This window comes from Schistocerca gregaria, chromosome 1 (genome assembly GCF_023897955.1).
Source record: "Schistocerca gregaria isolate iqSchGreg1 chromosome 1, iqSchGreg1.2, whole genome shotgun sequence".
Lineage (NCBI taxonomy): Eukaryota > Metazoa > Arthropoda > Insecta > Orthoptera > Acrididae > Schistocerca > Schistocerca gregaria.
Genome location: NC_064920.1, coordinates 471680553 through 471701134, shown reverse-complemented (window position 1 = coordinate 471701134; position 20582 = coordinate 471680553). Strand labels below are relative to the sequence as shown.

Here is a 20582-nt window from a genome sequence, read left to right as displayed (position 1 = left end):
GATATAATACAGTACGCTGCTCCAAGAAAATTGACATCCCGAAAATCACATTGAAAAATTTAATATCAGGTCGAGGTCTACTTCATTGGGAATCTGGACATAGGAATGTGCTCTTTAAGTATGCACTTTAAATGTGTGCATTTTAGTATGGCTCACGAAATTCCGATACTCCTGGAGTAACCTCTGATGTCTTGTTTCTTTTATGACATAGTGTATGATCATTCAATATTTTACACGTACATACATACGGTCTTCCTACTTCATGATAGCTGCACAAGTGCTGTGTCGCCTGTTATCTGCTCTCTCTGGTAACTGCTGAAACGTAACTATTTCTAACAGTTCGCGGGAAAATATTGCAAATGGTGGTTTGAAAAGCGTTACTTTCAATGTAAATATCCTTTTACATAAGTTGAACCATGTGCGAGAATGTACCATGAATTTATTAAATCACAGACTGTTTTATCCTCATTTAAAAATAAACTCTTTGATGACAAGCTATTTAGAATTGCGAACCCTGAAGATCAGACATTTATGTCGTTATTAAAAATTTTACTGGCACATTTGTGAGATATATCTTAAAGTGTAACATGCACAAAAACGATCAACATTACATATGAAAGCTTAGCTTCTCTTACAGCTTATTAACCTTAGAGACCAATCTTATATGTGAAAGCTTTGCTTTTCTTGTAGCAACACCATGTGTATTAATTTAAACAATTAACTTTCCCTGTTTGTGTGTTCGTGCTACTTAACAGTGATGATGCTGTTGGCTGACTACATCACGTGTCCTATGCTCTGAATATCTGCTGTCATCGGCTGGCGGGATCACGTGACGTGAGCTACGACTAGCTTACAAAAGCATATCGCAATCTCGATTTCAATGATTCCGAAAGTAACATGCGATGTTTGATGGAATTCCAATGTACACTTTCATAATACAAAAATACACAGTGTGCATGTTGCTGCACATCAAAGATATTTCCAAAATGTGTCTTTTTCCCTGAGTTTCATTTTCTAAAGTACCGTGTATAAAACCATAACCATTCAAAGGATTGACAAGGGAAAATACACTGTCACTTAATACAGAAAAAGTGTGTTTTCACCCGGGAGAAGGTGTATTTTTAACTGAGAAATCTGGGAAAAATCCAGGAATTTTTTTTTTTTTTTCTTTGTCCGCATATACACCACGGGTTTCCTGACCGATATTGTCTGAACATTTGGGCCGGGTTCCTGAATGGACATGTGATTGATCCATACCTTCTTCCATCGCATTTTGTGGGTGCTGCATACTTGTGATTTCTTGACAGTCTACTGCATAGTCTTTTGGAATGTATGTCACTGCATGTTAGGCAAAACATGCTCTTCCAGCACTATAGCCCACCACCTCATTTTCCACATTTAGTCTGAGATCATGTAGATCAACGATTTGGGTTACAATAGATAGATTGCGGTGGCCTTATTGCTTGGCCTGCACATTCTCCCAACTTGAACACTCCAGGTGATACCTGTGGGACCATATGAAATCTGTGATTTACAAGACCCCTATAGGATCAGAGGAAGACCTACTGGTACAGGTTGAGTCTGTGGCAGATGCCAGAGGAACAAAGATTGGTAGGGAATTAAGGAGATTCACCTGGATAAATCAAAAGAACTGAGGTTATGGGAGATTCAGATGGCGCATTAGGCAATGTCTGATTAAAATGGGGGGAAATAAATACAGTAGATGATGAGTGGTTGGCTTGTTGAGGGGAAATAGTGAAGGCAACAGAGGATAAACTAGGTAAAAAGATAAGGCCTAGTAGAAATCCTTGGATATCATTAGAGATTTGACTTATGGAAGGAAGAAATATGAAAATGCAGAAAATGAGTCAGGTGAAACACAATACAAACTTCTAAACATGAGATTGCCAGAAAGTCCATAACAGCTAAGCAGGATTGATTAGAGGACAAGAATAAGTCTGTAGCTAGGGGAAATACTGACAAATTATGAAAAGGATAGATTTCCACTCACTTTATAGAGGAGAGATTGAGTCGTTACACATTTCAACTTTCAACCAAAAGACATTCTTCTGAAGTAGATATCTCTCTCTCTCTCTCTCTCTCTCTCTCTCTCTCTCTCTCTCTCTCTCACACACACACACACACACACACACACACACGCACACACACACGCACAAGCACAAGCACAAGCACAAGCACAACTACAACTCACACACGCATGACCATTGTCTGTGGCCACAGAGACTGGACTGTGTACAACATCTGCACCTGATGGGAGAAACACTCTGTGGGTGATGTGGATAGGGATGAGGCTGGAGTGGAGACTGATGTAGGGGTTGGGGAAGGTATAGTGTTGCCTGTGGGAGATTACAGGGATGTGGTTGGGACAGAATAGGGCTGCTAGGTGCAGTCAATACATTTAAGGGTGGGGAGGGAAGGAGAATGGAAAATGAGAGGAAAAAAAAAAAACTGTTGAGTGGGTTGGTGGAATATAGTCCAGCCGACAAATACCAAAAAAGATTGATTAGGGAAACAACATTTCAGTCACAAATTTTTGCACCGTGCTCAGAGGGACTGACCTGAACAACAGACTAAAATTCCTGATTGCTGGAATGAGAGCATTGGAAAGGGGTGGGGAACGCAGCATTTAGTGGTAACTTTGTTTCTTTGTATAACTTAAAAACTGCACCTTGTAGGAAAAATGTTTCCCAGTACAAAAATAAACTGCATTAAATTGCCTACAAAAAAGATTCTGTTCATTTTTTCTCTAGGAATAATAGTTTGTGCATTTCAGGGAATGTAAAATTAGCAGATTAGTAAAAATATTGTTTTAACCATATAAAATTAATGTTTGTCCGTAAATGAAGGGGTTAACAACAAATAAGAAACTTATGTGCAGTAGGCATGGTAAGGGATAAATTGTACTCTGCGCTGTAACACAGTGAGGTTTGTAGGGGAGATGTGTGGGGTAGAGGTGCGAGGGAACGTAAGTCCACAGATTATGTTCATGCATTTCCCTCCTTCATCAGTTTGCAAATTGAAGACCAACCAGGCATTCCTCCACTCTATCTACCCCACTGTCACAAGAAACAATTACAGGGTGTCATACAAAGTTATGCCGACTCTCCACAGCACACCTTGTGAATCATTGGCAGCACAGTTCACGGACACGCCCAGGGGATTATTTTCCAAAATGCATTAAAACTACATGGAACACAGATATGAGTTATTAGTAACACTAATGCAAGAAACACACGTGGACAGAATGTACATAAATCTCTGCACATTGTTCTTGACTGCTAGAAGGAAAATTGATTCATAGTCATACTGTAGTGTTTTTCCAGGAAAGGCAACTAACCCCACCATGAGTGCTGCTTTATTTTTAGTTTACAGGCAGACTAGACCTCCCGAGAATTTCCTGTCCAATTCTGTTATTTAAATAGACAAAATAACTTCACTGAGCGCACATTTGTATACTGTGGTTATTTTCAGTTTAATAAGTGTTGTATATTTGCAATTGTTAAATGAGCTGTTATGTCAAAAATCTCAACAGCTGGAGTTGTAACTTTACACTACACTGAGGATCCTGTTCCAGGTGTAACATGCTGTCACTATGTATTCGACAATGTCAGTTACATTGTCTCCATTATCACTGTTGGAATACTTTTCACAGCATGAGGGGCAAGCAGTGATTTACACCAGTGTCAGTCTTCCCAACATCTGAAGAGATCCAGGGGCTTAAGTGGCATCCCTCTACAATGGAAGTAGGTCACCTAGGTGTTACAGAACTTGAGATATTTCAATGTAAGTCAAGCAATGCATTACATCAGAATACTGTTCTAGTATTGACTATGATCAGTCTCATTCCATCAGACATATTCACATCCATCTTGAAAGATATAATGTGGATGTGTGATAAGTCATTCCTGTAAGTGCAGCCATCTCAACAAGTGCCAGCAATTTGCGAATGGAAAAGATTTATGCAATTTACCAGTAACACAGGTAATGGTGAGAGAAGTGCAGTAACTCTCCGATCGTTCATGAATTCACCACCCAGTGACAACAACACAGTTACATGGGTTTACAGTATACTGTCAGTGATAAACAACAAGGTGTCACATTTACCAATCCATTCTTTTTCCCACTATCACTAAATAGGTTTCCAACAATATCACACATATAAAACTAAACACTTCTCAGCACTGTTTACTGGAATGTGATTTATGCAAAAGCTTACTTAACAACTGCAAAACGTACTCATCAAATAAACTGAAAGTATCTTCTCTATCATGTGCTAAGTGAAATTATGCCACCTACTCATATAAGAGAACTGGACAGTAAATGCTGTGGAGGTATAGTCTTTCTGTAAACTGAGAATCATGCAGCACTCCTGGTGGAGGAAGTTGTCTTTCCTGAAAGAAGATTACAGCTGTCATACAGGATGCCAAATCAACCAATCCAAATTTCTCCTTGGTTTCCTTTTCCTTACTTTACAGATTTAATAACATCAGGGATATGTTACAACCCTGCCTGACATCCTCCTCAACTGCTGCTTTCCTTTCATATCCTTTGACTCTAAATCTGTTTTCTGTACAAATTGTTGATAACCTTTCATTCTCTGCTACCTCCAGAATTTCAAAGTAGATGTTCTAGTCAATTTTGTCAACATTTTTCTAAATCTATAAATGCTATAAATGTAGGTTTTCCTTTCTTCAGTCTATTAAGATATACCATAGGGTCACAATTGCCTCACATGTTCCTTCATTTCTTCAGAACCCAAAGTTATGTTTCTTGAAATCTGTTTCATTCCATTCTTCTGTAAATAATTCATGTCAGTAGTCAGTATTTTGCAACCATGACTTATTAAAATTAGGCTAATGAAATTTTGACATCTGTCATATCCTATCAACTTTCTAAATGGAATTATTACATTCTTCTTGAAGTCTGAGGGTATTTTGCCTGTTTCATACATCTTGCATAATCAGGTGGATTTGTTTTGTCATAATATGTTAACCCAAGGATCTTAGTCCTACTCCAGGATTATTATATCCACTTAGATTTTTCAGTACTATGTCAAATTCTTCCTGTAATATCATATTACCCATCTTGTCTCTATCAGTTTTTTCTTCCCTTTCCACAAAATTGTCCTCAAGTACATTTCCTTTGTAAATGGGAAAAAAGATGACGTAAAGGAAAAAAGGATAAGATTCCTGGAACATGTCTTCTGAGACATCATAAAAGAGCTGAATAATATGTGTTACAGAGTAACCTTCATCACCTATAGGCCAGATGTTAATAGGATGTTAAAACCTAACTATCTTATTCACTGTGGCAGGTATCCAAAAGTGATTTAGTGTTAACAGAATTAGGAAAAGGATAATTACTACTCACCATAAAGATGTTACACGTTATAGCTTTTGGCCAAAGCCATCTTCAGCAAAGAAAATACATATTCATTCACACAAGCAAGCACACCTTTTGCACACATCAGCGCTACACTCTCAGCTCTGACCGCCAGTGGATATTAATCCTTTCTGGATTGGCTGTTGGCTGGATTGACTGTTGTGGTTGAGTCTGTGTCAAGAATTGTGTAGTTATCACTGTTTGTTTTGTATCCCACCTGGAAGGAGGCGCTTGGGTAGGAGCAGGAAAAGGTGAAAATGTCTCGGTACTGCAGTGTGAATTAAAATCACCTTTACTTTAGAACCAGAGTAATACATAACTTTGGCCTGAGGTGCGAAGCTGAAGTGAGGTGTCCCGGCCGTCTGCTCTTGATCAGATGGGCTGAATGTGCACTGGTGCTTGTACAGCTGAACAGCACTTGCTAGAAGGCGCTGTCATTGTTGTCTGTTGTAGTGCCAACTTAACTGGCAGCTAGCTGTGGCATCCTAGCTATCAATACCACATCCCTCCCCCCTGAAATGAAGCACCATCGTTGAGTATGGCTTCCAACGGTGGGTGGAGGGACCCAGGGGCGGTGCAGCTGAGGGGGCGGACAGCACGCTGTCCACCTGCGACCTCAAAATGCTCGCGTGAGGGCGAGGAAAATGCCCCAGGGAAAACGCCCCATGGAAAACCTGCCCGGGCCGCACACTGCTACTGGGTATGCTCAGATGAGGAGGCGGAGCAACGACCTCCATGGGCGGTGGTGTAACGGCAGCCTCAGCACCCTTTGGTTCCGGCACCGCAGAGGAATTCGGCGACGACGGCAGCGATGACGGCCGGAGGTGGGGCCGTGGCGGTGGCGAGAGGTGCCCGTCCGATGCAGGTTACCGGACTGGCAGCGGCGACAACAGCAAGTGCGCCTGCAGAGGTGCGAGCGGCGGAGGTGCCGTCGATGGAGTCATGGGCGGATGCAGCGGAAGCTGCGAAGCCTCCAATTCTGCTGGAAAACAACCAGCGGTACACACGAATCAGGTTCCAGTGTCGCGTGACAGTGCCGGAGGGACCAGAAATGAGAAATAACATGCGGCCAAGCTGGTGAAGAATGCGCCCCTGCTCCCAATGCCTAATCATGCCTAATGCATAATCAACACCTAATCATGCGGCGCCAAGCCAGAACGAGGCGAAGCAGCGGGAGCGTGCAGCGGCAGGTGCAATAGCTGCAGGAACAACCGATGGGTGCGGCTGTGTAGCAGTTCCGCTGGGGAACGGGCGCCACGTGGCTGAGAGCGATAGGAAGTAAGGAAAGTCCAGAGCACGTTGCGGGCAACTTGCTCATCTGCGATTTAAACGTATGCACAAAGCGTTCAGTCTCGCCGTTCGACTGGGGGTGGAACGGAGCTGAGGTCAGATGGTGAATGCCATTAGCAGCACAGAACGCTTCACTCTGAGGACATGAATTGGGGGCCATTGTCGGAGACAGTAACTTCAGGAAGGCCCTCAATGCAAAAAATTGACATCAAAACCCAAACAGTACTCGCAGATGTAGTAGAAGACATAGGGACAACAAAAGGAAAGTTGCTGTAGGCATCAATAACTATCAACCAGCGGGTGTCCCAGAAAGGACCGGCAAAATCAATATGAATGCGCTGCCAAGGTGCAGTAGGAGTCAGCCATTCAAAGAAGCACTGGCAGGGAGCAGATTGATGCTCCGTGCAAGAGTGACAGTTAGCAAGTAAATTCTCAATTTGTTTATCAATGCCAACCCAAGTACTGTGACGTCGCACTAATTGTTTCGTCTGCACTATACCCCAATGACCAGCGTGCAACAATCTGAGGATTTCTGACTGCAACGCATGAGGTACAACCAAACGAGACTGATCATTGTCAGTTTGTAACAAGATAACACCATGGTGTACAGACATGTGACGTTGCGCAAAGTAACACCTCACAAGAGAATCTCTAATCTGTGTAGCAGATGAAGACCATTGAGTACGAATATACTGCAAAAGAATCTGCAAAGAAGCATCGGCAGCTGTCGCGGAAGCAATGCGATGAAAATCCACCGGAAAACCATCAGCTTATTCCTTATCTTATGATTCAATAAACATGCAGGACAGTTCAGAAGAATCAAACACTTTGTTGGGACCGATAGGCAGACGAGACAAAGCATCAGCATTGCCATGCTGGGCTATAGGTCGAAACAAGATTTCATAATTGTAGTTAGACAAAAACAAAGACCAACACTGCAACTTTTGTGCAATTCGGGGCCGGGACTGGCAGTGACGGGTGGAACGACGATGTCAAAGGCTTACGGTCAGTTAACAAATAGAACTTGCGACCGTACAAAAAAATCATAAAACTTGGTTACGCCATATAAAAGAGCTAAAGCTTCTTTCTTGATTTGAGAATAGTTTTGCTGGGCAGAATTGAGCAACTTAGACGCAAAAGCAATTGGGCGATCGGCAGAATTAATGCAGTGCGAGAGAACCGCTCCAATTCCGTGAGAAGATGCATCGACAGCTAAAACAACTGGTTTGGAGGGATCAAAAGGAATCAAACAGCGACCACTCAACAAAGCAGATTTGAGCTTGTGGAAAGCAGCATCACATTCCGAAGACCAAACAAATGGACCGTAATTATGCTGAAGGCGATGCAAAGGCGCTGCAATCTGCGCTGCATTTGGTATAAACTGAATATAATATGTAATCTTGCTCAACACTGCCTGAAGTTCTTTCAAGTTCCTGGGTGCTGGCAAGTCTCTAATTGCACTGAGATGTGATGGTGAGGAGTGGATACCCTGTCCGTTAATCGTATGTCCTAAATACTGAATCTCAGTTTGAAAAAATTTGCACTTGTCTTTGTTACATGTTAGTCTTGCCTGCAAAAGAACAGTAAATAAGGCACGCAAACTCTGCAGATGTTCGTCAGGGGTGCGACTTGATACAACTACACTCCTGGAAATTGAAATAAGAACACCATGAATTCATTGTCCCAGGAAGGGGAAACTTTATTGACACATTCCTGGGGTCAGATACATCACATGATCACACTGACAGAACCACAGGCAACAGAGCATGCACAATGTTGGCACTAGTACAGGGTATATCCACCTTTCGCAGCAATGCAGGCTGCTATTCTCCCATGGAGACGATCGTAGAGATGCTGGATGTAGTCCTGTGGAACGGCTTGCCATGCCATTTCCACCTGGCGCCTCAGTTGGACCAGCGTTCGTGCTGGACGTGCAGACCGCGTGAGACGATCATCCAGTCCCAAACATGCTCAATGGGGGACAGATCCGGAGATCTTGCTGGCCAGGGTAGTTGACTTACACCTTCTAGAGCACGTTGGGTGGCACGGGATACATGCGGACGTGCATTGTCCTGTTGGGACAGCAAGTTCCCTTGCCGGTCTAGGAATGGTAGAACGATGGGTTCGATGACGATTTGGATGTACCGTGCACTATTCAGTGTCCCCTCGACGATCACCAGAGGTGTACGGCCGGTGTAGGAGATCGCTCCCCACACCATGATGCTGGGTGTTGGCCCTGTGTGCCTCGGTCGTATGCAGTCCTGATTGTGGCGCTCACCTGCAAGGCGCCAAACACGCATACGACCATAATTGGCACCAAGGCAGAAGCGACTCTCATCGCTGAAGACGACACGTCTCCATTCGTCCCTCCATTCATGCCTGTCGTGACACCACTGGAGGCGGGCTGCACGATGTTGGGGCATGAGCGGAAGACGGCCTAACGGTGTGCGGGAGCGTAGCCCAGCTTCATGGAGACAGTTATGAATGGTCCTCGCCGATACCCCAGGAGCAACAGTGTCCCTAATTTGCTGGGAAGTGGCGGTGCGGTCCCCTACGGCACTGCGTAGGATCCTACGGTCTTGGCGTGCATCCGTGCGTCGCTGCGGTCCGGTCCAAGGTCGACGGGCACGTGCACCTTCCGCCGACCACTGGCGACAACATCGATGTACTGTGGAGACCTCACGCCCCACGTGTTGAGCAATTCGGAGGTACGTCCACCCAGCCTCCCGCATGCCCACTATACGCCCTCGCTCAAAGTCCGTCAACTGCACATACGGTTGACGTCCACGCTGTCGCGGCATGCTACCAGTGTTAAAGACTGCGATGGAGCTCCGTATGCCACGGCAAACTGGCTGACACTGACGGCGGCGGTGCACAAATGCTGCGCAGCTAGTGCCATTCTACGGCCAACACCGCGGTTCCTGGTGTGTCCGCTGTGCCGTCCGTGTGATCATTGCTTGTACAGCCCTCTCGCAGTGTCCGGAGCAAGTATGGTGGGTCTGACACACCGGTGTCAATGCGTTCTTTTTTCCATTTCCAGGAGTGTATATTGTCCAGATAATTGGAACAACGAGGGATAGTGGCACACAACTGCTGCAAATAAGACTGAAAAATAGCAGGAGCCAAAGCACAACCAAACGGAAGGTGGCAAAATTGAACAACCCATGGTGGGTGTTGATCGTAAAACCCCGTTGCGATTGTTCATCGAGCGGAATCTGAAAGTATGCGTCCTGGAAGTCAATCTCGGAAAAGAATTTTCCCACACCAAGCTTATCAAAAATGTCTTCATGACGCGGTAAGGGAAGCGTAGCTACCACTGTCTGGGGATTTACTGTAGACTTAAAGTCAGCACAAATACGGAGGTGACCGTTTGGTTTCTTCACACACACTATAGGCAAAGCCCATGGCGAAGCAGAAACAGGCTCAATGACGCCAATATCTTGCAAATGCTTAAGTTCAGCAGCTACAGTGTCATGCAGTGTGTGCAGTACTGGGCATGCATGCCGGAAAATAGGCATGGCATTGTCTTTAACTACAACATGCACTGCAAAGTCTGTGGCACAACCAAGGCCATCAGAAAAGAGTTCAGCAAAATCATTGCATATTTCAGCAATACTGTCTCCATGGTCACTAGCATTGATCCAAAGTACATTGTCCTGAATTGCGAGGCCAAAAAGTTCAAATGCGTCCATGCCAAAAATGTTCGTAGCATCACTAGAGTGGAGCACATGGAAAGCCACTGTACAGGTGGTTGCACCATACATGGCTAACAAACTACACACACCGAGCACTGAGATTTCCTGTCCAGTAAATGCAGTCAGAGTGGAATGCGAATGACAGAGTGGGCCAAACCAAGCAAGTTATTTTTGATTTGTGTCAGTAAAGAAACTGATGCACCAGTGTCCATCTGCATCCGAAAAGAACATCCACAAATGTTCAAAGTCACAAAAAGTTTCCTCGCATCAAGCTGAATACGAGAGGAAGCGTCTTGCAAAACGTGATTCACATGACGAGCTTTTGAAGCATTCGAAGCAGAAGGCTGTAAATAAATGGCATTAACATCCGTAGGCTGATGTGAATCATGATCATGGTGGTTTCCGTTGTGGTGACACCCACTTGAGTCACGCTTACGTGAGACATGGTGTGAATTAGAGTCTCTCTTAATACACACAGCTTGAACATGTCCTTTCTTACTACAAAAATAACACTATGCTTTATGGGATGGGCAACTGTCCCGTGGGTGGGCACGAAAACAGTTTGGACATGATTTCAGTTTCTGAGAGGGTGCCTGATTTGAACCATGTTTACGTGCGCGGGAACGGCACGGTGTGGCTGGCGCCAGGCGGGAGGGCGCGTGTTGTGCCGCACTAACCGTACACACACCCAGGGTCACGTCGAACGTGAAAGTAGCCATGTCCTATTTACCTCGTCTGTCTAGCAAGTCCACTACTTTTTACAAAGATGGGTTTTTAAATCTGAGGATTTGTTTGCAGGTGCGGTGATCCTCCACATTCTGCGCAATAGCATCTGTAATCATTATATCGGCATATGAGCATCCACATGAGCAATTAAAGTCGGAATCAGAAGTTAGTCCCTGAAGGTCTGCTAACCAAGATTTATTCGACTGAGCAGGGCCACGCCGGAGGCGAAAGAATTTGTACCGTGCAGCTACCACATTTACACTGTCACGGAAGTGGGAGTTCAAAGCATCAATCACTTCGTCGTAAGTTTTAGTTTCTGGGCGGGTGGTGGGAAACAATTCCATGAGCACCCGTGTTGGCAATGAAAAAGGCAAGTCGCTCTGTACGTGGTATGTTGTATGCTGCGAAGCGTGCCTCGAGCTGTGCGATGTATTCTGGCCAGCATTCAACGTCAGGATTGAACGCATGAAATGGCGGCACCGTCGCCGAAGGCATCGGTACAGGCATTGGCGTTGGAGGCACCAAAATAGCTGCAGTTTGTAGTGTGTCCAGTTCATTTACGGCAGCAAGCAGCTGCGTCATTTGCTGAGCCTGAAAAAATACAAGATCAGACAGCGAAGCCTGTTCCTGTGGCAAAGCCATGGTTTACACAAATGAAAGTCTTATACTGAAGCTAGCACCAAAAGAAAGTAGTACCGAGCAAGAAAGGAAATGATAGGGGAAACCTCCTCACCAACTTTTGTGTCCCACCTGGAAGGCGGCGCATGAGTAGTAGCAGGAAAAGGTGAAAATCTCTCGGTACTGCTGTGTGAATTAAAATCACTTTTACTTTAGCAACAAGAGTAATACATAACTTTGCCCTGAGGTGCAAAGCTGAAGCGAAGTGTCCCGGCCGTCTGCTCTTGATCAAATGGGCTGAATGTACAGTGGTGCTCGTAGAGCTGAACAGCGCCTGCTAGAGGGCGCTGTCGTCGTTGCCTGTCGTAGTGCCAATTTAACTGGCAGCTACACCGTGGCATCCTAGCTATCAATACCACAGTTTGTCTGGTTTGCGAAGGTAGTATGAGCAGTAGATTGCCTAGTTACAATGCCCCTTTGACGATTTGATTGTGGTAGTGGTTTAGTTGTTACTTTCGTGACATCGTTCATAAGAATAGACCTCTACACTACAAATAAATTGATAGTGATTATAGCTATCATACCTACTTGTTGCTGGAGTTGATGGAGCTGAATATAAGAAGATTATTCCTAATGAAAAAAGGTCTTGATTCCAATTGTAAAAGGAGGAAATTTCATTTCCATGTTTTACACTGAGCTTGAATAATATCTATAATAAGCAGAACTAAGATTATGTACTCAGATTTATGAAGTGACGTGCATGGGTGCAGGACTAGGACACACTAGGACAAATATTATTCATATTATATGTTTATAACTTGTATTAGAATTTCAAAATTTTCTTTTTTTCATATTTTGTGATTTTTTTCAGGAAATATTATCTTATAAAGCATTCAGTTATTTGAAAAAGATGTTCATGTAATTTTAAGTTTAATATGTTACTGTAAATGAAGAAAAAGTAGAGTTATTCAGTCATGAAATTATGCCACAGTTGTGAAAAAAATCTACATTGCTGGCCATTAAATTTGCAAAAGGCCATTAAATTTGCAAAACACAGAAGATAACATGCAGCAAATGTGAAATTGGCGTGAAGTGTGCTCCCAGCACAACCACATCAAGTATGTAGGGGTAATGCTGTCTTCATTCCCATTATAAGGAAAGATAACAAAACAGGTAATATAATGGTAAGACAGAGATTTAGGAACCAGGTTTTAAATTGTAAGACATTACCCGGGGCAGATCTGGACTCTGGCCACAATCTATTGGTTATGAAATGCAGATTAAAACTGAAGAAACTGCAAAAAGGTGGGAATCTAAGGACATGGGACCTGGATAAACTGACTAAACCAGAGGTTGTACAGAGTTTCAGGGAGAGCACAAGGGAACAACTGACAAGAATGGGGGAAAGAAATACAGTAGAAGAAGAATGGGTAGCTTTGAGGGATGAAGTAATGAAGGCAGCAGGGGATCAAGTAGGTAAAAAGACGAGGGCTAGTAGAAGTCCTTGGGTGACAGAAGAAATATTGAATTTAGTTGACGAAAGGAGAAAATATAAAAATGCAGTCAATGAATCAGGCAAAAAGGAATACAAACGTCTCAAAAATGAATCGACAGGAAGTGCAAAATGGCTAAGCAGACATGGCTAGAGGACAAATGTAAGGATGTAGAGGCTTATCTCACTAGGGGTAAGATAGATACTGCCTAAAGGAAAATTAAAGAGACCTTTGGAGAAAAGAGAACTCCTTGTATGAATATCAAGAGCTCAGATGGAAACCCAGTTCTAAGCAAAGAAGGGAAAGCAGAAAGGTGGAAGGAGTATATAGAGGGTCTATACAAGGATGATGTACTTGAGAGCAATGTTATAGAAATGGAAGAGGATGTAGATGAAGATGAAAAGGAAGATATGTTACTGCGTGAAGAGTTTAATAGAGCACTGAAAGACCTAAGTCGAAACAAGGCCCCAGGAGTAGACAACATTCCATTAGAACTACTGACAGCCTTGGGAGAGCCAGTCCTGACAAAACTCTACCATCTGGTGAGCAAAATGTATGAGACAGGCGAAATACCCTCAGACTTCAAGAAGAATATAATGATTCCAATCCCAAAGAAAGCAGGTGTTGACATATGTGAAAATTACCGAACTATCAGTTTAATAAGTCACGGCTGCAAAAACTAATGCGAATTCTTTACAGACGAATGGAGAACCTGGTAGAAGGCTGCCTCGTGGAAGACCAGTTTGGATTCCGTAGAAATATGGGAACACGTGAGGCAATACTGACCCTATGACTCATTTTAGAAGCTAGATTAAGAAAAGGCAAACCTTCGTTTCTAGCATTTGTAGACTTAGAGAAAGCTTTTGACAATGTTGATTGGAATACTCTCTTTCAAATTCTAAAGGTGGCAGGTGTAAAATACAGGGAGTGAAAAGCTATTTACAATTTGTACAGAAACCAGATGGCAGTTATAAGAGTCGAAGGACATGAAAGGGAAGAAGTGGTTGGGAAGGGAGTGAGACAGGGTTGTAGCCTCTCCCCGATGTTGTTCAATCTGTATATTGAGCAAGCAGTAAAAGAAACAAAAGAAAAATTCGGAGTAGATGTTAAAATCCATGGAGAAGAAATAAAAACTTTAAGGTTCGCCGATGACATTGTAATTCTGTCAGAGACAACAAAGGACTTGGAATAGCAGTTGAACGGAATGGACAGAGTCTTGAAAGGAAGATGTAAAATGAAAATCAACAAAAGCAAAATGAGGATAATGGAATGTAGTGGAATTAAGTCGGGTGATGCTAAGGGAATTAGATTAGGAAATGAGACACTTAACGTAGTAAAGGAGTTTTGCTATTTGGGGAGCAAAATAACTGATGATGGTCGAAGTAGAGAGGATATAAAATGTAGACTGGCAATGGCAAGGAAAGTGATTCTGAAGAAGAGAAATTTGTTAACATCAAGTATAGATTTAAGTGTCATTACGTCGTTTCTGAAAGTATTTGTATGGAGTGTAGCCATGTATGGAAGTGAAACATGGACAATAAATAGTTTAAACAAGAAGAGAATAGAAGCTTTTGAAATGTGGTGCTACAGAATAATGCTGAAGATTAGATGGGTAGATCACATAACTAATGAGGAGGTATTGAATAGGATTGGGGAGAAGAGGAGCTTGTGGCACAACTTGACTAGAAGAAGGGATCGGTTGGTAGGACGTGTTCTGAGGCATCAAGGGATCACCAATTTAGTATTGGAGGGCAGAGTGGAGGATAAAAATCGTAGAGGGAGACCAAGAGATGAATACACTAAGCAGATTCAGAAGGATGTAAGCTGCAGTACATACTGGGAGATGAAGAGGCCTGCACAGGATAGAGTAGCATGGAGAGTTGCATCAAACCAGTCTCAGGACTGAAGCCCACAACAACAACAAAACGGTTTACTTATTCAGAAATCATAATTGAAGTTAGGTTGTTTATGAGATCATGTAATGCTGTTAAGAAGAAGAAGAAGAAGAAGAAGAAAGTGTCAAGCAGCATGTGATTGAATTTGATACCAATAGTATTTTGTGTACCAAGACTGTGATTTATTATTATGCAGTATTTTTGCTGACATAGGTAACTTAGAAGTAGATATCCTCAAAGTAGTGACGGAGCATAAATTACTTAATAAAAGCAATTCTTCTGGTTCAGATTGTATACCAATTAGGTTCCTTTCATAGTATACCAGCGCTATGGCTCCATACTTAACTATCATGTGCAACTGCTCGTTGATGAAAGACTCGAATACCCAATGGCTGCAAAGTTGCACAGTTCTTGCCAATATTTAAAAAAGGCAGTAGGACCTATCCACTAAATTACTGGTCCATATCATTAACTTTGATGTGGAGCAGAATTTTGGAACAAATATTGTTTTCAAACATGACGGATTACCTTGGAGAGAATGGTCTATTAACACACAGTCAACAAGGATTTAGAAGACATAAGTCAGCAGAAGACATAAGTCAGCAGAAGATCAAAACCATTTGCAAAATTATTTAGAAAAGATATCTATATGGTGCAAAAATTGGCAATTGATCCTAAATAATGAAAAGTGTGAAGTCGTCCAGATAAGTGGTAAAGGTAATCTGTTAAAATTTGGTTACACAATAAATAAATCAGATTTAAAGGCCATAAATTGAACTAAATACATAGGAATTACAATTATGAATGACTTAAATGAAAAAGAACACACAGAAAATGTTGTGGGGAAGATGGATAAAAGGCTGTGTTTTATTGGCAGAACACTTAGAAGAAACAGGTCTACTAAAGACACTGTCTACATTACGCTTGTCTGTCCTCTTTTTAAGTATTGCTCCTTTGGAGTACTGCTGCACAGTTTGGGATCCTTACCAGATAGGATTAACAGAGTACATCAAGTTAGTTCAAAGAAGGGCAGCATGTTTTGTATTATCGAGAAATAGGGCCGAGAATGTCCTGCATGTGATGCAGGATTTGGGGTAGTCATAATTAAAACAAGGCTTTTCTCATTCCAGCGGGATCCTCTAATGAAATTTGAGTCACCAGCTTTCTCCTCCAAATGAAAAAATATTTTGTTGGCACTGACCTACATAGAGAGAAACAAAGATCATAATAAAATAAGGGACGCAGTATTTGTATGGAAAGGTATAGGTTTTCATTTTTTCTGCATGCTCTACAAGAGTGGAATAATAGAGAATTATTTTGAAGATAGTTTGATGAACCCTCTGTGAGGTGCTTAAGTGTGACTTGCAGAGTAGCCATGTAGATTTAGATGTAGCTGTAGACATAGACACTGCTTGCATTGTTCGGGATCCCACGACTGTCATTCAAATGTGGACATCATCTGGAACCACCCATTTAGCATTTCAACCATTGTAGCTGTTTCCCTCACTGTAGCAACAGAGAGAGTTGTGCCAACAGTATTGCCGCCAATGACAGCCCTGGACACAGGAGTGGCATCACATCAACTTTTCCAAGAAGTCCTGTTTCTACGTGTGGTATAATTATGGACATATTTTTTGTGATGGCTAAATGGAGAACGAACACTGCCAAACTATGCCTGTCATCAGTTTACAAGCCTATCACCAGTAGTGATACAAAGTGCTCTTAGTGCAAACACAATCATCTCTGGTTCACACAGCTTTTAATTTGGACAGCAGAAATGACATTTCTGCTGTTTTCAGGTCAGTAGTCATGCCCCATTTCGAGGTCCTGCTTATGTTATCTTTGGACAGGGTAATGGAAAACTGTGTGTTATCTGTGCTATCCGTACCTACCTCATAACAGATGCTTTTCCATTGTTGTTCTGGCCAGCAAATTCCTCATATTTCTGACCCACTGGAAACCTTAAGTCACAGTATGCCAAGAGGTTCTCACACCACCACATGCCAGCTGTTGTTATTTATGAACTCTGGCTTAGTGTAGAAACAGCAAGGGATGGGGTATCTGTATCTGTCATCCAAACATAGCTGACTTGACATGCGGCTAGGTTAGAAGCAGTGTTGTTACTGGAGCTGGCAGCTCTGTGTACTAAATTTTTGCACCTTGTATGCCTTGAATCAACCCACAAATTTAATCATTTCGACTCTATATGAACAATGAGTACAATGTTGTTGCTTTGTATACTTCATGGTGTTGAAATTTTAGTGACCAGGAGTCTAGTTTTCTCCAAACAACAGTCTCTTTATGTAAAAATATTTTCTTTCCATTGCATAAAGCAATGAAGTACACAGTTGCTACTTATTGGTATAAAACATAACTAACTCACGTCTAGATGTTAACCACTTACACTGAAACAACATATTCTCAGAAATGTAAATCTAATATGATTGGATAGCTAAAAATATCTATTGACCAAGTGGCTGCAGAAGAAAACAAACACAAAAAAATTATGGAAATGTGCAAACTTTCAGAGCCAGTGGCTCCTTCTTCTGGCAGAAGAGTTGAAGGGGAGGGATGAAAGAAAAGGACTGGTGAAGTTTAGGAAATGGGGAGAGTTACAGAAAAGACACCCAGAACCGTGTGTCAGGGAAGACTTACCGACAGGGATGGGAAGGATTGACTGAACCAGCACATTTCAATCACAAGCTTGCACAATTCTGTAATTTGCACATGTTTCTTCTCCTGTCATCACTTGCAAAGTACATTTGTATCTATCTAGTTACGTTTTCAGAAATTATTATCGTTGATACAAAAATGAAAAATGTAAATCTTCAGATTACAAAAAACATGGGTATTATATATTTCAGAATACCATTAAGTCTATTAAGTTTCAAATTACTCACATTTTCTATCCCACATTAAGTTTTACATGGTATTTACTCTTTATTAAATAGATGGAATTAATGTTCATTGTGCAGCAGATATCCATCTTTTACTGGTATCCAAAAATCATGAATGCCATTCTGTTATTATCTTTAATATGCTATCACAGTACAACATTTTCTTCCTCTAAATCAATTCAGGCATACCTTCAGCTTCGAATGGGTTTCGAATCCATATGATTTTGTCAATTTTACTTGGTTTAAAGAAGTTTTTGATCATTTGATAAGCTGTGGTAGATTATCTTAGGAAACAGATTTTGTATTGCAAGACAAATAAACTTCACTGGAGATAGGAAACTGGCGCTGCAAAAGAATAATCACTGATAACTTCATAACTGATATTTCTATTGCGTAGTGTATTTTTTTCTGATAGCCGAAATCTGCTATTTTTAGTTTTTAAATATGCACATTATGTCCTCATTTGGAGGGATCCAACACCTTTAGTTTTGAAAGATATCACATTATGGTGATAGTTCAACAAAAAAAGATTGTTTACAAAGTTTATGGCACCTTGTATTTTTCATCCTAAAAACAAGCATACATTTCTTGCCATAATTGGAATGTACAAAACAATACATGGGCACATATTGACATAAGTTGGAACAGTACAGCACTGACTTGCATTTGGCTCCAACATACTTATGCAAGTTTTTATTTTTTTTCTTGCGTAGTTTATTCAGAAATGTTCTAAGGATTCTTTCACTGGAGTAATCAACTACTTTAATGCTTCTTTGTGAATGACGGAGTATGCCCACATTAAATATGAAGCTTTGTTTCAAATAAATACATTAAATATGAAGCTTTGTTTCAAATAAATACGTACAATCTTCCATAACAGCCAGATATCAAATGGCCACAATGAATAGACATACAATTGCGCTTCCTCCCCTTGAAATACTGTATATTAGTGTGTTTCATGGGAAGATGCATTACAGTAGCTAAAGTTCTGAGAGAGATAACATTAAACCAGTGGCATAGACTGAACTTTTCATTAAGGCAAGCAGTTACAAAAGAGTAATATGCCATTTATTAAAAATAAAATTACCTTTTTGCCAATTTGTTCCAATTTGCCACTGGGTTGTAAAATTCGGACATCAGCTGGCACAGGAGATTCTTTTCAATTGATAACAGAGCTAAGATTATAAAGCTGTTCAAGTTTGTGGACTGTGTACATAGTTCTTTATTCATTTTATGGCTGAGAAGTTTCTTTAAGCTGAGGCACTGGATGCAAGTCTACAATTTTGCAGTATGCAGTCTGGTGTCAATTTAACAATAACCTCAACAAATCACCAAATCTGGGAAAATATGCAACTACTAGCTGTGATCTTAAACAGGCGGGAAAAACAAAAAAGAAAAAAATTTACAACAGTTGTTTGTGGTTGTAATGTAAGTTCAAGGTAACACAGTTTACACTGATCACAATTATGTACATTTAAAAGTTTCAAAAATAAGAGAGTTAAGGTTACTGGATCTATCTTGTAACTGCATCATCACAGTTTCCAAAATTTTACAGTAGGTTCTTTCAGAAAATCTGTGAAGTTCAGTTTTCAACATGTCTTGAAGTCTTTGTGTTCATTTTTGTTGTTGTAAGCTCTACACCCAGTATATCAATGAAGGCATTAGTAAGAGGGGAAATATCAGGAAAAGTTTGTGGAAAGAAATTGAAACTGACAGCTTGCATCATGATTTAAAATCACCAAACAACAGAATAGGCTTCTTCGTCTTATTACATGGACCTGTTATTTTCCTGAAAAATGAAACTGGTTGACTTACTATAAGGTTTCCACCAAACGAGATCCAGATCTCCACCACATGGCAGATACTTTACACAGCTGTTTCTTCGCTTTCTCATCTAAAGCCCGGTTTCTTTTAGTTAGTTGGGAAAGAAGTAACAATACCATAACAAGTGAGGACCAATATTCTGCATTCTTTTACCTTTGACACAGCATGCAGTTGAACTTGATCAACAGCTGTGACATAGTGAATTATTGAGGACACCTGTGAGAAATTACAGGTATCAGCTGCCTCATGAGGAATATCTGAGACATAATTTAATTCACTTATATTTTTTCTTAGTTCATCCATGTATGTGTTTGAAAAAGAAGCAGTCAAGTCATTGTGTGTTATATTTTACACTCCTGTAAACACAGAAGAATGTTCTAAATGAAGTTTTATGTTTTTTCCATATGCATTGAGAAGGTGGAAAGAATTCAGTACAATTACGTTTAATCAGCTTTTGTGTAGTATAGGGTGTCCTGACAAGCACTAGTTGCTGTTGTAAAGTTGTGTATTGAAATACCATATGCAAGGTTTCTCGTTGTAATTCATGACTCAGTTGTAGGATGACCTCTTCTCTTCTGGGAAATTGCAGGCATTTACACTGATGCACTGCATTGATTTCCATAATTTTACTGCTCAGAACCATAATACGCATTGAGCTCGATTGCTTACCTTTTTGGCAAACAGCAGCGTACCCATGCAATACAGTATTGCAAAATCTGTGTTGTTGTGAATAACACAGAC

At 41.4% G+C, this 20582-nt stretch overlaps 1 protein-coding gene across 1 annotated transcript in view; it reads left to right on the top strand.

Moving 5' to 3' along the window:
* The window catches only part of LOC126353233 (ubiquitin-like modifier-activating enzyme 5), a 101690-nt gene that overhangs the window by 76289 nt on the left and 4819 nt on the right, over window positions 1–20582 (top strand). The gene's annotated exons all lie outside the window — the stretch shown is intronic.